General features: G+C 37.3%; 1 non-coding gene across 1 annotated transcript; it reads right to left on the reverse strand.

Moving 5' to 3' along the window:
• Positions 1-4288: 4288 nt before the first annotated feature.
• LOC141650579 (small nucleolar RNA R71) lies at positions 4289-4395 on the reverse strand. Its single transcript, XR_012546604.1, has one exon. It is a non-coding gene; the product is annotated as a small nucleolar RNA R71 (small nucleolar RNA).
• Positions 4396-14987: the final 10592 nt, after the last annotated feature.

The raw sequence follows: 14987 nt of genomic DNA on the forward strand, positions 1-14987 counted from the left end.
ATAGACTCCGTCTCGATGTAATCCGTCATTTGGAAACGCCGGTAAAAATAACTATTACAATTGAATTACATAGCTATTCCTATTATACATTAATTAATAAAATAAACAAAACTATTAATTAATTACAAACCGACGATACGAGATCGTATTTAATTACAAATAAATCGATATTCCCATTCATTTCGGGTAATAACGATTAAAATTAAACTAGGCCATACTAGGTACAACAAGATAAATACTTTAAATAAATTACAATCATTCATTCAACTTAAATATATATGCTTAAAATGCTGTAAAATCATGCCAAAATCGCCCTATCTATCAATCGTTGGTATTCATCTCGGTTTTTGTGGATTTAATCGATTTTTAACATGTAAAAATCAATAATCAACTCTTAAATCTCATTTAAGTCCAAACTAATTGTCCAAACTATTTTGAACCTCAAAATTAGTCCTCACCAATTTTATGATAAATAATTAGTTTGATTTGGTGATATTTTGCTAGTTTAATCGATAAAATCATAATATTTTAGTAAAAATACAAAATAATTGAAAAATTACCCAAAAAATTGAAACAAAAATTTTTAGTATTCTGGAACACTCCCAAGAACACTAAAATATCAGAAAAATTGCCCAAAAATTCCGGATAAATTTTATGAAGAAAAGGATTGATATATATCGGTTTTTAACCACTAAAACCAATAAACATCAAAATAAGGTGAAAACACATATTAAAATTCACTTTTAACATTTAAATAATATTTTTAAATGTACATAAATTTATCAAGGGCAGAATCAAATGTTTCGAAATTATGATTTTTTTATTTCACTTTTATCGACTTTTATCTCATAAAATCAATAAACATGCAAAAAATTCGAACCAACCTTCAACTTTTTGCATACAATCAGAAGAAAACATGCATAAAATACCATAAAAATTCCATGGACCGAATCAACTTTTAACTATTTTTAGTCAATTTTTAACTAAAATACGGTATTTTGACTCGGTTTTCTACCAAAACTCATTAAAAATAGCAAAATAACTTCAAAAATCACCAAACTTAACCACAAATCTTTTAATATCAGTAGGTATGCATGCCCCAAAATTTTCGTGCTAAAACCTCTTCTAACACAATTTTTGAGTTTTTATAAATTATCTCACAATTCATTAAAATGCTTAAAATCAACATGCAAATTACAAGCCTAAGCTCTGATACCACTTGAAATATCATAGATCCATATTAGACTCTCTAATAAAAATTAAATTATCTCATAATTTATCATTTAGGTGATCTATGTAACATGCATGCAAATATAAAAGCATAAAAATGAAAGTTTAAGGAAAAATAATTTTCTTACATTGATATTATGGTAAAATGGGCACAAACTAGTTCACCTTACTAGTTTGTTTTTGAGCTTATAACAAATGGATGATCCTCCTTACAAATCTTCAAAGAGAAGATCTCCTTCAAGATACACCCAAGAACTTAACCCAAAAATAATAACAAGTATTTAAATAGAAACTTGTTAAAATTATACCCTTGATAATATTTTAATATTACTAACTCTCTTAGTAAATATTAATTTTTGTATACTAGCAATCTTAGTAAGAGAATGCTCTATTATTTTTAGAGAGAAAAAGATACACATGCAAAGATGTTCAAGTGATGTTGTGTGTAAAAATGAGCAAACATCTTGAGCGTATATGGGGGGAAAACCGGTGGGAGAGTGGAGTATTGGAGTGGACAAATTGTCTTATATTATTTAATCGTACATCACATGCAAAATCTATATAAGATAACTTATGGTAGTATATTGATGTGACCATAATTGGCGCATATTTAGCCCCCGAATTACCATTGTTTCCATGCTTTTTAGTACCTATTTGGGTCATTTCTTATCTTTAGTTCTTTGTTTTGCATATTCTTTGAGATTTTGATCCCTTGGTAGGAAAGGAGTAAGAATCTTGCATTTTCATGGCAAAACAAGGCTAAATTGATCATATTCAATGACCAAGCATCAAGGAGAGACAAGACTAGAAGGCCTTTGTACATAGCATAGTAGAAGAGCAATGTTGAGAAAAGGATCCTTGAGTCCCCAAGGAAATCCCCAAGGAATTCATGAAGAAAAGGGAAGAAAAGAAGAAGAAAAGATGCTGCCAGACAATCCGAACGGATTGTACACAATCCGTCCGTCCGCCCAAGCCCAATCCGAGCGTCCTTCAAAGGAATCCGCTCGGATTCCCCCTCGCCAATCCGAGCGTCTTGCCCAAGGATCCGCTCGGATTCTCCAGCCCAGATCCGGCCGTCCCGACTCCCATCCGCACGGATTTTGATACAAGACGTTTTCATTCTTCAAGCCACGATAAGAGAAGCCCTTCTCTCGGAAAATACCGGAGTCTCCTTGCTCAACTTAAAAAGTGTAATTACTAGTTTAGCCCTTAGTTAACCCTAATGCATCCTCCCTAATTTTCACTATAAATACCCCATTAGTCTAATTAGAGGAGCATGTTCTTCTTATCAATAATTAGTGTAGTTAATATTAATCAAATCTCTCTTCAATATTGTAATCAAGTATTAATCAAGTTTTAATCCAAGTTTTAGTTCTTTAATCTCTCTCTTGTTCTTACTTTATTTTGGGTAATTGAAGATTATTTGGGTTATTATTGGGAGATTGACAACCTCTCAATCTAGGATTCAAGTACTTCTATTATTCTTGCTTTATTATTGGAATCATTAGTAGGTATAATCTCTTAATCCTTTTTTAATTATTGCTAATTACTTTCATTTATTCATCATGTTTCATTATGTTAGTATGATTGACAACCTTTCTAGCATGATCAATATGATAATGAGTGAGTAGTCTCTTAGCTAGGGTTTAATGGGTGATTAAGGGAAACCAACATGGGGAATGATTCATGCTTAAATTAATATGCTTTCATATCTTATTTGCTTGCTTGTTTTGATCTTAATACATGCACATGTTATATTTGATGAAATGCTAAGCCTATGAATCCTTGCATTTACTATCATCTTCTATCCTTTCAACTTGACTTGTAAGACATAACCCAACTCGAGTCTTGTTAGACCATGCATGCATGTGTTGAGTAGGAAAGATTAAGTCGACTTGTAGGTGTTGTACAATCTAATCGATTCGGCTCCGGGACCCAAACTTTCCTAGGATTGTAAGATATAACCCAACTCAATCCATCACAACAATAATTGCTTCCTTATAATTTGAGAACATGTTTGTATGATCATATCCCATGATTCCCCTATGAACCCATGACACCCTAGTGCTTTTAATCAATTGTTTACACCCTTATTTTATTCATCTTGCTAGTTTATTTTCATTGCTATTTTAGTTTAGTAACCTTCTACATCAACCCAATTTGTGACACCCCTTAGACACTACTAGTTACAATAGAATTCTAATTTCAATACCCGTCCCTTGGGATCCGACCTTTACTTGCCTCTTTACTAATTTTAGAGTTGTTTGTGAAGTATAAATTATGTTTTGTATCGACCATTGACCAACGACCACATATGCTTAATTTGTGAAACGAAATGGACTCGATCAAAAAATGGCGCCGTTGCCGGGGACGGTGTTTAATTGATTTAAGATTTCCTTTATTGTTTTTAGTTGTGTCTTTCTCACCTTGGGGAAGTAAAACTCCTCAAGGTTTGTTCTAATTGTTTTCGAGTTGTTTGATATTTTGCATGTCTAGAAGGTTACAAAGAGATTTGTTACCTTTTGACCGTGAAATCGAAAGAACCTTGACGAATAATAGGAGACTTGTTAGGAGGAATTTGGGAGGTGTTGGTGAAGTTGTTCAACCCACTAGTGAGTTTGTCAATCCTTTCGCAATAGAAGGAGAAGAAAACCCATTAAACAATACCACACAAAATCCACCTACAATGCCTAAATTCTCGTCACACTCTATACCCACCGAGGAGGATCTACCAAATGGTACTCCTACCCCACAACATCTTACCGGAAACTTTATTGCCAAGTCCGCCTTCATCCAACTAGTTGAGAGGAGCCAATTCGGGGGAATGCCTAGTGAGGACCCTCATTCTCATATGGAAACCTTTTGCGATTATTGTGAAGCTATCTCTCAAACGGGCGTGACTCAAGACCAAATAAGATGGGTCTTATTTCCTTTTTCGTTAATCGGCACCGCAAAGCAATGGTTGAAGGGCCTTGATAAGGCCACCCTTGGAATAGATTCTTGGAAGAAGCTAGCTCTAGCTTTCTACAAAAAATTCTACCCGCCGGAAAAGACCAATATGCTAAGAGCTCAAATTACGGGTTTTAAGCAAAGGGATGAAGAATCTTTGTATGAAGCTTGGGAGCGGTTCAAAGGTATTTGTCGCTCATGTCCTCACCATGGACTTAGCGAATGGTTTTTAGTGCAACAATTTTGGAATGGTTTATATGAAGATTCTAGGAACATTCTCAATATGGGATCAAATGGAATGTTCACCGAAGTTGATGACAATCAAACATGGAACAAGATTGAGGAAATGGCGGTCCATAATTCACAATATAGTAGGCCTCGCAAGGCTACTAGAGGAGGAAAGTATGAAGTGGACACCGTTACTCAATTGGGTGCTCAACTTAGTGCTCACATTGACACAATCAACTTGAAGTTTGAACAAGCTATGGCTAGACTTGAGGAAAACTTAAAATCATCAAAGCATCATGTCAATGCCATGACGGCATCCTCATCAATCCCAAGCGGGATATGTGAGAATTGTGGAACCTTGGGTCATGACTCAAGTGAATGTAGGGGAACAACCGAACAAGTTAATGCTTTCCAAGCTTACAAAAGTGGTACCCCTTATTCCAACTTTTACAATGAAAACACCAAGTTCCATCCAAATCTCTCATACAAAAGCCAAAATGTTCAAAACCCTCAAACAACATACACTCCACCACCCATGAGAAATCAAAATCAAAGACCCTTTTACAATCAAAACCAAGGTTACCAAAATCAAAATCCATACAATCACCACAATGACCAAGGTTTTGATGTCCAAAAAGCGGTCCTCCAAATGCAAAAGAATCAACAAGAATTTTTCACCCAAATGCAAAAAGATAGCCAAGCAAAAGACACCACCATCAACAACATTCTAGCTCACACCAAGATGTTGGAAACACAATTGACCCAACTAGCATCTTCAAGCTCACAAAGACAAAAGGGGCAATTACCACCACAAAGTAATCCCCCTAGACATGAAACGGTTAGTGCCATTCACTTGAGAAGTGGTACAAGATATGAAGCACCGAAGAAGCAAGTTGAGGATGAAGTTGTGAGAGCTAGTGAGAATGAAGTTGTGGTGCAAAGCCCCAAAGAAGGGGAATCATCAAAGGAAGAAAGTTCAAAGAAAAATGAAGACAAAGCCAAAGAAAAGGAGCCCATTGTGATTAGACTTCCTTTTCCAAGTCGTCAAGCCAAGCCCAAATTTGATGATCAACTTGGAAAGTTCATGGAAATTGTGAAGAACTTAGAAGTCTCAATTCCTTTCACGGAATTAATCAATCACGTTCCGGCCTATGCAAAGTACATGAAAGATATCCTCACAAAGAAGAAGTCGATCCGGAAACTTGAGACTATCGCCTTCACTAAGGTGAGTAGTGCAATACTTCAAGGGAGTTCACCTCCAAAGTTAAAGGATCCGGGAAGCTTCTCAATACCGTGTACCATTGGCGACACAACGATCAACAAAGCCTTATGTGATCTAGGGGCTAGTGTGAGTGTCATGCCGTACTCGGTAAGTAAAAGGTTGGGAATGGGAGAGCTTAAATGCACCAATATCACTCTTCAAATGGCCGATAGATCGACGAAGACACCATTAGGGATATGGGAAGATGTCCCCGTGCGAATTGGGAAGTTTTTCATCCCGGTGGACTTTGTCATTGTTGATATGGAGGAAGATTCCAACATTCCAATCATCTTAGGAAGACCTTTCCTACACACAGCGGGTGCGGTGATTGATGTGAAACATGGAGAGCTCACTCTAGAAGTGGGAGATGAAAGCATAACTTTTAATCTTGACAAGACTATGAGAGCTCCTCGTTTGCATGAGCCATGTTTCATGATTGATCATTATATAGGAAAGATGAAAGGAAGAAATCGGAACTCCAATGGAGGAAGAAAGTTGAAGATGCTCCATTCAAAGAGCAAGTGAATTGTGACAAGGAGAGCTTGCAAAGCTCATCAAAATCAACCAAGGAAGAAGATGATGGCCTCATTGGCCAAGAGAAGAAATTGGGAGAGTTGTCTCCATCTAAGCAAGAGATTTTCAATGATCAACTCAATGAAGTTTGTGGTCTTTGGGACGACGAATTTGAAGGGATCTTTAATCCCTACATTGGGCATGCCATCGATCATGATCAACAACAAGGGCCACGGTCTATTGAGGACCTCTACCATAACAATGAACAAGCTTTCGATTACTTCTTCAAGGTGTTGAGCAACATCAACAACACCTTGAACATGCCCCCTTGACATCTCATCAAGAATGAGAGTTTGGTGGAGTCCTCCCTAAACCACCACTTGTAAATATTTCTAACTCCCTAACTTGCATTTCAATTTTTGTATTGCATTTTTGTCATTTTTGGATTTATTTTTACATTGATCAAAATAATTGTCATGTAAGAGAGAAGTGAGGAAGGGACTAATGATTTTAATTGATGTGTAGTGCTTTACCTTAGTGTGGGGATGGCAATTGCCTAGGCTATTCATGCCTTAGTAGTGCCCCCACAATGAAGAACACAAGATTTGAAAGAAAGAAAGAAAGAATGATAAGGGAATGCGTTGGTGCACGGATGGAACTGAATCCGTGTACACAAGGACCAATCCGAGCGGATTCCTGAGAATCCGCCCGTCTGCAGCAAATCCGAGCGTCCTGCTGAGAAGACGCCCGTCTTGGGCTGAGTTGAAATTGCAAAAATTCTTGACTGTCAAAGAATCCGAGCGGATTTCTGGAAAGACGCCCGTCTCACAGAATCCGTCCGTCTTGTGAACAATCCGCCCGTCTCAAAGCTGAAGAAAAACAAAGAAAAATCTCTGGACAAGAATCCGTCCGTCCTGCACGAAATCCGCCCGTCCCATCTCAGAAGAATCCGAGCGGATTCCCCAGAATCCGCCCGTCTCTAGGCGGGATTTTGAAAATTTTGAAGCTGTAGAATCCGCACGGATTTCGCCCAATCCGCACGGATTGTCCCTGCGTCCTAAAATTGTCGAGTTCTTTAAATTCCCACCCCACCTTCACTCATTCATTCATTCATTCATAAACACTACCCATAACATCAAAACCCTCATCCTCTCCATCTCAAAAACAAAAACCCTCAACAAAACCCACCAAAATCAAATCAAACCATCTTTCAAACAACAAATCAATCACTCCATCTTCATTAACAATCAAAACCAAGAACAAATTCTTCAACCTTTGAATCGATTTTTGTTTTTATAAAGGCAAAGCCTTTCACCTTCAAATCGATTTGGGCATTCTACAAATTGAAGATTTTTGACTCTTTACTTGGTTAGTTCATCAAATGGCAAGAACAAAGGGAGCAACAAGGGCAACAAGGGCACCAAAAGCAAAGGCTCTCTCTCAAAGGCAAAAAGCTCTACAAGCAAAGAAAGCTTTGGCAATGGTGGTATCAACACCGAACTTGGTAGTGCAACAACAACAACAAATTCCTATGGAAGCATCACCTTCTACTCCGGTAATCGATCAACTCTTGCATTTTCCGGAGGTAACATTCATTTCCGATACCCATAGAAATACATTTGTCAAGTTTGCTATGAAACAAATCCAATCCACCAAATTCATATGTCAAGATGCCTTAGAGAAGTTGGGTGTTCTTGAACAAACAAGAGTCTTTTTCAATGCCATGGGTTTGAAGAAATTGTTTGAAATGAAGGAAGTAACATACCCCTCCCTTGTCTTGGAATTCTTAAGTTCTTTAAAAGTGACAAAAGTTGAGAATAGGGAAAATATTGAGTTTCGTCTAGCTAACACTAGTAGACGCATTACCTTTCCGGATTGGGTGAAATTTTGGGTCTTAGCGATGAACATAAATTTTATAAGCAATATGGGAAGTATGATCCCGCGCCTCTTTGGGAGGCAATCTCCGGGAAGAAATTTGAAGATTTTCATGCTTGTCGTGCTCTTTTGGTCCATCATCCGGGCATAAGAATATGGCACAAAGTTGTGGGAAATACCATAATTGCTAGGAAAGACACCAATCATTTCACGGGACTCGATTTTATTCTCCTTGAATCAACTTTGAATATTGGAAGAATTCACACCAAGCCTTACAATTCTTTGAGGCTATTGGTTGATAGATGGCTCCATGTAGATAGTGGGAAGAAGGGTCAAACCGTTATTGTTAATGGCGGCCTTGTCACGGTCCTAGCCAAGCACTTTGATCCTAATTTCAATAAGGATAGCAAGTACAAGGCTAAGGATGGTGGCCATCTTATTGATATGTCCATCTTGATTAACAAGTTTAAGTGGGTTTCTCACAATCCCCTTGATACCAAGTATGGGTGGCTTACTAGTGAGGCTCGATCATTCACTTTACCCGCAAAGATTTGCCGTCTTAGTGTCCACCGGACCAACTATTTACTTCCCCTATCCGAAGAAGCCGAGTACATCATTCAACAACAAAAGGGTGATCATGAAACTCCCTCCTCTTCCATTGTTATACCACCTTACCCTTTTGTGTATGAAGAGTTCAAACCGCAAGGAGTTGAAATTGGAAAAGACTATGTCACTCTTCTTATGCAAGCCATGCACAAGCAAGCTTATGAAGATCGGAAGAATGCATATTTGGCTCAATATCCTCCCCTCCTACATCTAGCTAGGCAAGGACTCCTTGATCCATCTTGTCCTTTGCCTAGTTGGGCGGATAGAGAAGCCTTATTTCCGGGTGCATCAAGGGACGTGGTGGAAGACAATGAGGTTGTTGGAAATGGTGAAGAAATTGATGATAATATTGAGGAAGAAGCAAGTGGAGATGAAGAAAGAGATGGTGAAGATAATGATAAGCAAGATGATGGAGAAAGTGATGAAGAAAGTGCCAAGGAAAGTGGCAATGTGACCGCTTCTCATGAGGGAAGTGGTGATGATAATAGCATGATGGAAGACTAGCCTTGGAGACTCCTACACTCCCATGGTTTGTCTATATCTCTTTGTATTTTATTTCATTTTGATCATTGTTGGTTTAGTCCTAGCAACATCAAAGGACTCACACCTCGGTTCCATTGAGGTGTTCTTTATTGTTCCCATTTTTGAAAATCCAAAATGACAATCTTTTCATGCATAGCATAGTGTGTGCATGAACTCCCCCATGCTTTGATATTAGCAATAGTGTCTTATTTGGTTTGGGGAAGTTAATGCATACACAACGGGAGGTAATCTAAATTATCCTCTCCGTCATAACAAAAACCATGCATCATGTAGTATAGCTTAGTGTAGAATTGCATTTAGTATAGAAATCATGCATCATCTTTGCATAATTTCCATCATTTTGGCCATTGAGGACAATGCCCATATTAGTGTGGGGATGGGAATTCTAACACTTAACTTTTATTCAAAAAACATAAAAATTGAAAAATTTCAAAAAAAAAAAACCATAAAAATTTGAAAATTTGAAAAATCCAAAAACAAGTTCATTTCCTTTGTATATATTGTCTTGTATATATTGTGTTTGTTTATCCTTGTTCACTTTGATCGACTACGCCACATCCGAGACATGAGGATATTGAAGACCGCATGGTATGATCTTTCCAATCTCCTTTTTCCTCTTTATGTTAATGACTATGTGGTTTTATTTTGATTGATGCGGTAAAACAATGTGAACTTAGGATTGCATTTAGTTTATTTGGCATATTAGTTGGTAGAATCATTTGCATTAGGATGTTTATATGTTAGTTGCATCATGGCATGTAGTTGCATGTTTAGAAAAATTTTGCGAAACCGTCTACTTGGGAAGCTTGACAAGTGTATATAGGCCCTAGTAGATGCTTTTTATTCTTAATACTTTGCTTGTTAGAATACTTGTAAAACACCCTAGGATGTGTCATGCTAGTATCCTTTGACCCATGGTTTAAGGCCTAGTCAAGAGTACCTTGTGGTGTGATAACTCCTTGGCTACCGTTTATTCCAAGGTGACCCTTGAAACCATGCATACTTCTATCATTCATCCATGTTCTACCACATTTTTGTCATCAAAGGGAATGGGCACAAAAGAAAAAGAAATCAATTTGAGTTCAATGAAATGAAAAATGAAAGAAAGTTTGCAAAAATGCATCAAAAGAAAAGAGGAGCAAAATAGACTCCTAAAGCTTCAAATACAAGGCACCCTCGTTACTAATTGGGGTGACTTTGAAAATGTTCAAAAAAGAAATTCAAAAAGTTGTCAAGTATTGAAATGCCAAAAATCAAAAGAAATGGCAAAGAAAGTGTTCTCAAATGTCAAATGCCAATGAAATTGGGGGGAAAACAAAAATAAAAGCAAACTCCCAAAGTGAAACTCAAATATCTATCGATCCCTTTATCCATCGTATCCATTTTTGTGCATGGTAGAGAGGGGACGACCCTTCTTCTTGTCTAGGCAAGAGGGGGAATTCCGCGATCCTCCAGTGTTTCTAACACCATAGGGAGTCTACTCTTGACAAAAGCATTTAACGATTGAGCACAAAGGTACCCTAGCTTGACACTTTTTGGAGGTGATTTATTGGTATCCTTCTAGGCTTAGTAGTTTGAACAAATTGCATCTATGAAGGATTGTGTACCCTTGAATTGCTTCCCTTGTAGATAATTTCTGCCACTTAGATGAGGAAAGTGGCTATTCTTTTTGTAGATGCATCCATTATGTGTTTTTGTGTGCTTAAAGTTTGGATGTGTCGCCATTTTGGCAAGACCCACCTTGCCTTGCAAGAAGGCATCCTACCTCATGGTTGTCTTGTTGTGAGTTGAAGGGGCGGAGTGAGACCCGCTAATTGTCTCATATCGGCTATTATTATTAGGTTAGGTTAGTATTGGTCCTAGTCTTTGTCACCTCTTTACTCGGGACGAGCAAAGGTTCGGTTTGGGGATATTTGATGTGACCATAATTGGCGCATATTTAGCCCCGAATTACCATTGTTTCCATGCTTTTTAGTGCCTATTTGGGTCATTTTTTATCTTTAGTTCTTTGTTTTGCATATTCTTTGAGATTTTGATCCCTTGGTAGGAAAGGAGTAAGAATCTTGCATTTTCATGGCAAAACAAGGCTAAATTGATCATATTCAATGACCAAGCATCAAGGAGAGACAAGACTAGAAGGCCTTTGTACATAGCATAGTAGAAGAGCAATGTTGAGAAAAGGATCCTTGAGTCCCCAAGGAAATCCCCAAGGAATTCATGAAGAAAAGGGAAGAAAAGAAGAAGAAAAGATGCTGCCAGACAATCCGAACGGATTGTACACAATCCGTCCGTCCGCCCAAGCCCAATCCGAGCGTCCTTCAAAGGAATCCGCTCGGATTCCCCCTCGCCAATCCGAGCGTCTTGCCCAAGGATCCGCTCGGATTCTCCAGCCCAGATCCGGCCGTCCCGACTCCCATCCGCACGGATTTGATGCAAACACGTTTTCATTCTTCAAGCCACGATAAGAGAAGCCCTTCTCTCGGAAAATACCGGAGTCTCCTTGCTCAACTTAAAAGTGTAATTACTAGTTTAGCCCTTAGTTAACCCTAATGCATCCTCCCTAATTTTCACTATAAATACCCCATTAGTCTAATTAGAGGAGCATGTTCTTCTTCTCAATAATTAGTGTAGTTAATATTAATCAAATCTCTCTTCAATATTGTAATCAAGTATTAATCAAGTTTTAATCCAAGTTTTAGTTCTTTAATCTCTCTCTTGTTCTTACTTTATTTTGGGTAATTGAAGATTATTTGGGTTATTATTGGGAGATTGACAACCTCTCAATCTAGGATTCAAGTACTTCTATTATTCTTGCTTTATTATTGGAATCATTAGTAGGTATAATCTCTTAATCCTTTTTTAATTATTGCTAATTACTTTCATTTATTCATCATGTTTCATTATGTTAGTATGATTGACAACCTTTCTAGCATGATCAATATGATAATGAGTGAGTAGTCTCTTAGCTAGGGTTTAATGGGTGATTAAGGGAAACCAACATGGGGAATGATTCATGCTTAAATTAATATGCTTTCATATCTTATTTGCTTGCTTGTTTTGATCTTAATACATGCACATGTTATATTTGATGAAATGCTAAGCCTATGAATCCTTGCATTTACTATCATCTTCTATCCTTTCAACTTGACTTGTAAGACATAACCCAACTCGAGTCTTGTTAGACCATGCATGTGTTGAGTAGGAAAGATTAAGTCGACTTGTAGGTGTTGTACAATCTAATCGATTCGGCTCCGGGACCCAAACTTTCCTAGGATTGTAAGATATAACCCAACTCAATCCATCACAACAATAATTGCTTGCTTATAATTTGAGAACATGTTTGTATGATCATATCCCATGATTCCCCTATGAACCCATGACACCCTAGTGCTTTTAATCAATTGTTTACACCCTTATTTTATTCATCTTGCTAGTTTATTTTCATTGCTATTTTAGTTTAGTAACCTTCTACATCAACCCAATTTGTGACACCCCTTAGACACTACTAGTTACAATAGAATTCTCATTTCAATACCCGTCCCTTGGGATCCGACCTTTACTTGCCTCTTTACTAATTGTAGAGTTGTTTGTGAAGTATAAATTGTGTTTTGTATCGACCATTGACCAACGACCACATATGCTTAATTTGTGAAACGAAATGGACTCGATCATATATAAAGTAAGGTGAAATGATTATGTTCCTAATCATCCACTACTCTATTTTACACGGTCCACTTGCCCATTTACGGGTCCATATTGGTTCTTATATTTGTCGCACAAATACGTGTAATTTTATTTTAAACATCGTTTCATGTTTAAATACTTCCATAATTAATTCGTCCAAATCATTCCGTAAATATACGTGTACCACTACACATATTATTTACGTACTAATATTAATCACATTAATCAATTAGTACAATTTTAGTGAATTAACAATTAATTTACTAAAACCCGTCTCCCAAAATTTATTATTCAATTGTCACATAATTAAATAATAACTGACGTTCCTCGAGTTCGCAACTCGAATTCTCTCTTAAAATAATTGACTAACCTTTTAGTCTACAAATCAAGGGACTAAATAAATTGTATCTCATATAATTAATTAGTTGTCTATTGGGGTTCGTTCCTATAGGTGTGACCGAAAAGGGTCAGTTGATCACCGCCGTCTCACGACAATAACGTCAAACTCTAGTCAGCCAACCATTATCGATTTACGTTAATCAACTGACGAGGATCAAATAATTAAATATCTGATGATATTCCATTAATGAGATTTATTATGTAAACGCACTATTGTGGAGGACACTAACTCCAACAAATAAAGCAAGAACGAAAGATAAAGAAATAATAAACAACATGATAAAAAGAGATGTGCAAAAGAGAAATAACATAAAAGAGAGAAAAGAAATTACAAGAGTTCGGATTCGGAAAGGGAAGAGCAACGTCGAATAGAATAAGAAACAGAGGAAAAAGTCGTATGAAAGATCATAAAACCTAATTAAGTCTCTCCTATTTATAGGAGAGATATTTATTTTCCTAAGATACGATGACAAGATATTAAAATCTTGCGTCAGATAGAAAAGTACTCGATCGAGGACATTAAAACTCCTCGATCGAGTAACTCCTAGGAAAAACCTCTCGATCGAGGACATTAGGTACTCGATCGAACACTATCAAAAAGGCACCATTCGATCGAGTAGAAAAAGGAATCGATCGAGCAATATAGTACTCGATCGAGTGGTTTCCAGCGCATAATTCCTACTTCGCGCACTGAACTTCAAATGGCCGCCATTTCTTCGTTACTTGGGAAAACAGAGCGTTTTTTGTGGCGTTGGAAAGCTAAGAGGATAAGATTTCATGTCCAATTGGAATCACTTGAATATCAGTTGTATAACTCGAGATATGTTTCTTCAAATTAGGCACTAGTAATTTGAAGCTCTTCCTTTGCTCGCCTAGCTACCTTACTTCTATGCGCATCTCAAAATAGTAGTCTCCAAACTCCGACACAAATCATCTCCAAAATGTATGCATAGGGACATGTATTAAGCTTGATTATACTCCTCTCCGGTTCATACTTTCAAATAATATAAGACAAACCAAAGTAGACTATTCGGGAGACATTTGTAGCTAAACACTACTAAACATGCATAGAAATGCGTGCAAATACCGTACAAAAAGTCTATATAAAATGCACGCATCAAACTTCCTCAAACAAAACATTTGCTTGTCCCCAAGCAAACGAAATGCAACTAACTAATGGAACGGAGTAAAGCTCAGAGCTAGCTACAAATCGTCCACCTAAACCAATTTAATGCAAGCACTAATACTTATAACAAAACAGACTAATGCAAACGAGTTATGAGATGTTTATAATAAAGTTGAACCGTCGACCTTGCAAGACCTTTAATGATGGGCTCTCACGGGTCACTCTCTCTCAATGAAGCAAAGGGTAAGCGTATGAATGTAAGAGAAGAAGATAAATAGCCGCTCACCTAAACTACGACCTACATAAACATGCATGCAGCTAATATGATAGACAGTTCTAGCTACCGTGCATACATTCCAACCAATCAAGGTCCGTCACAGCTGAGGGCTTACAAAAGTATGGAAAAGTGAGGCAATGGGTAAGAAAAGGCAAAACATTTCTGGGAATGTGAGGTTAATAGCCAAGCTAGCTAACTAAACAGAACCAAATGACAACATCTGATTCCTAATCCATCTTAAAATTTGAACCAAGTGCCCTTGAATCGGCACAAAAACTCACTAACCAAACCAAACA

This window comes from Silene latifolia, chromosome 3 (genome assembly GCF_048544455.1).
Source record: "Silene latifolia isolate original U9 population chromosome 3, ASM4854445v1, whole genome shotgun sequence".
NCBI classification, from domain to species: Eukaryota; Viridiplantae; Streptophyta; class Magnoliopsida; order Caryophyllales; family Caryophyllaceae; genus Silene; species Silene latifolia.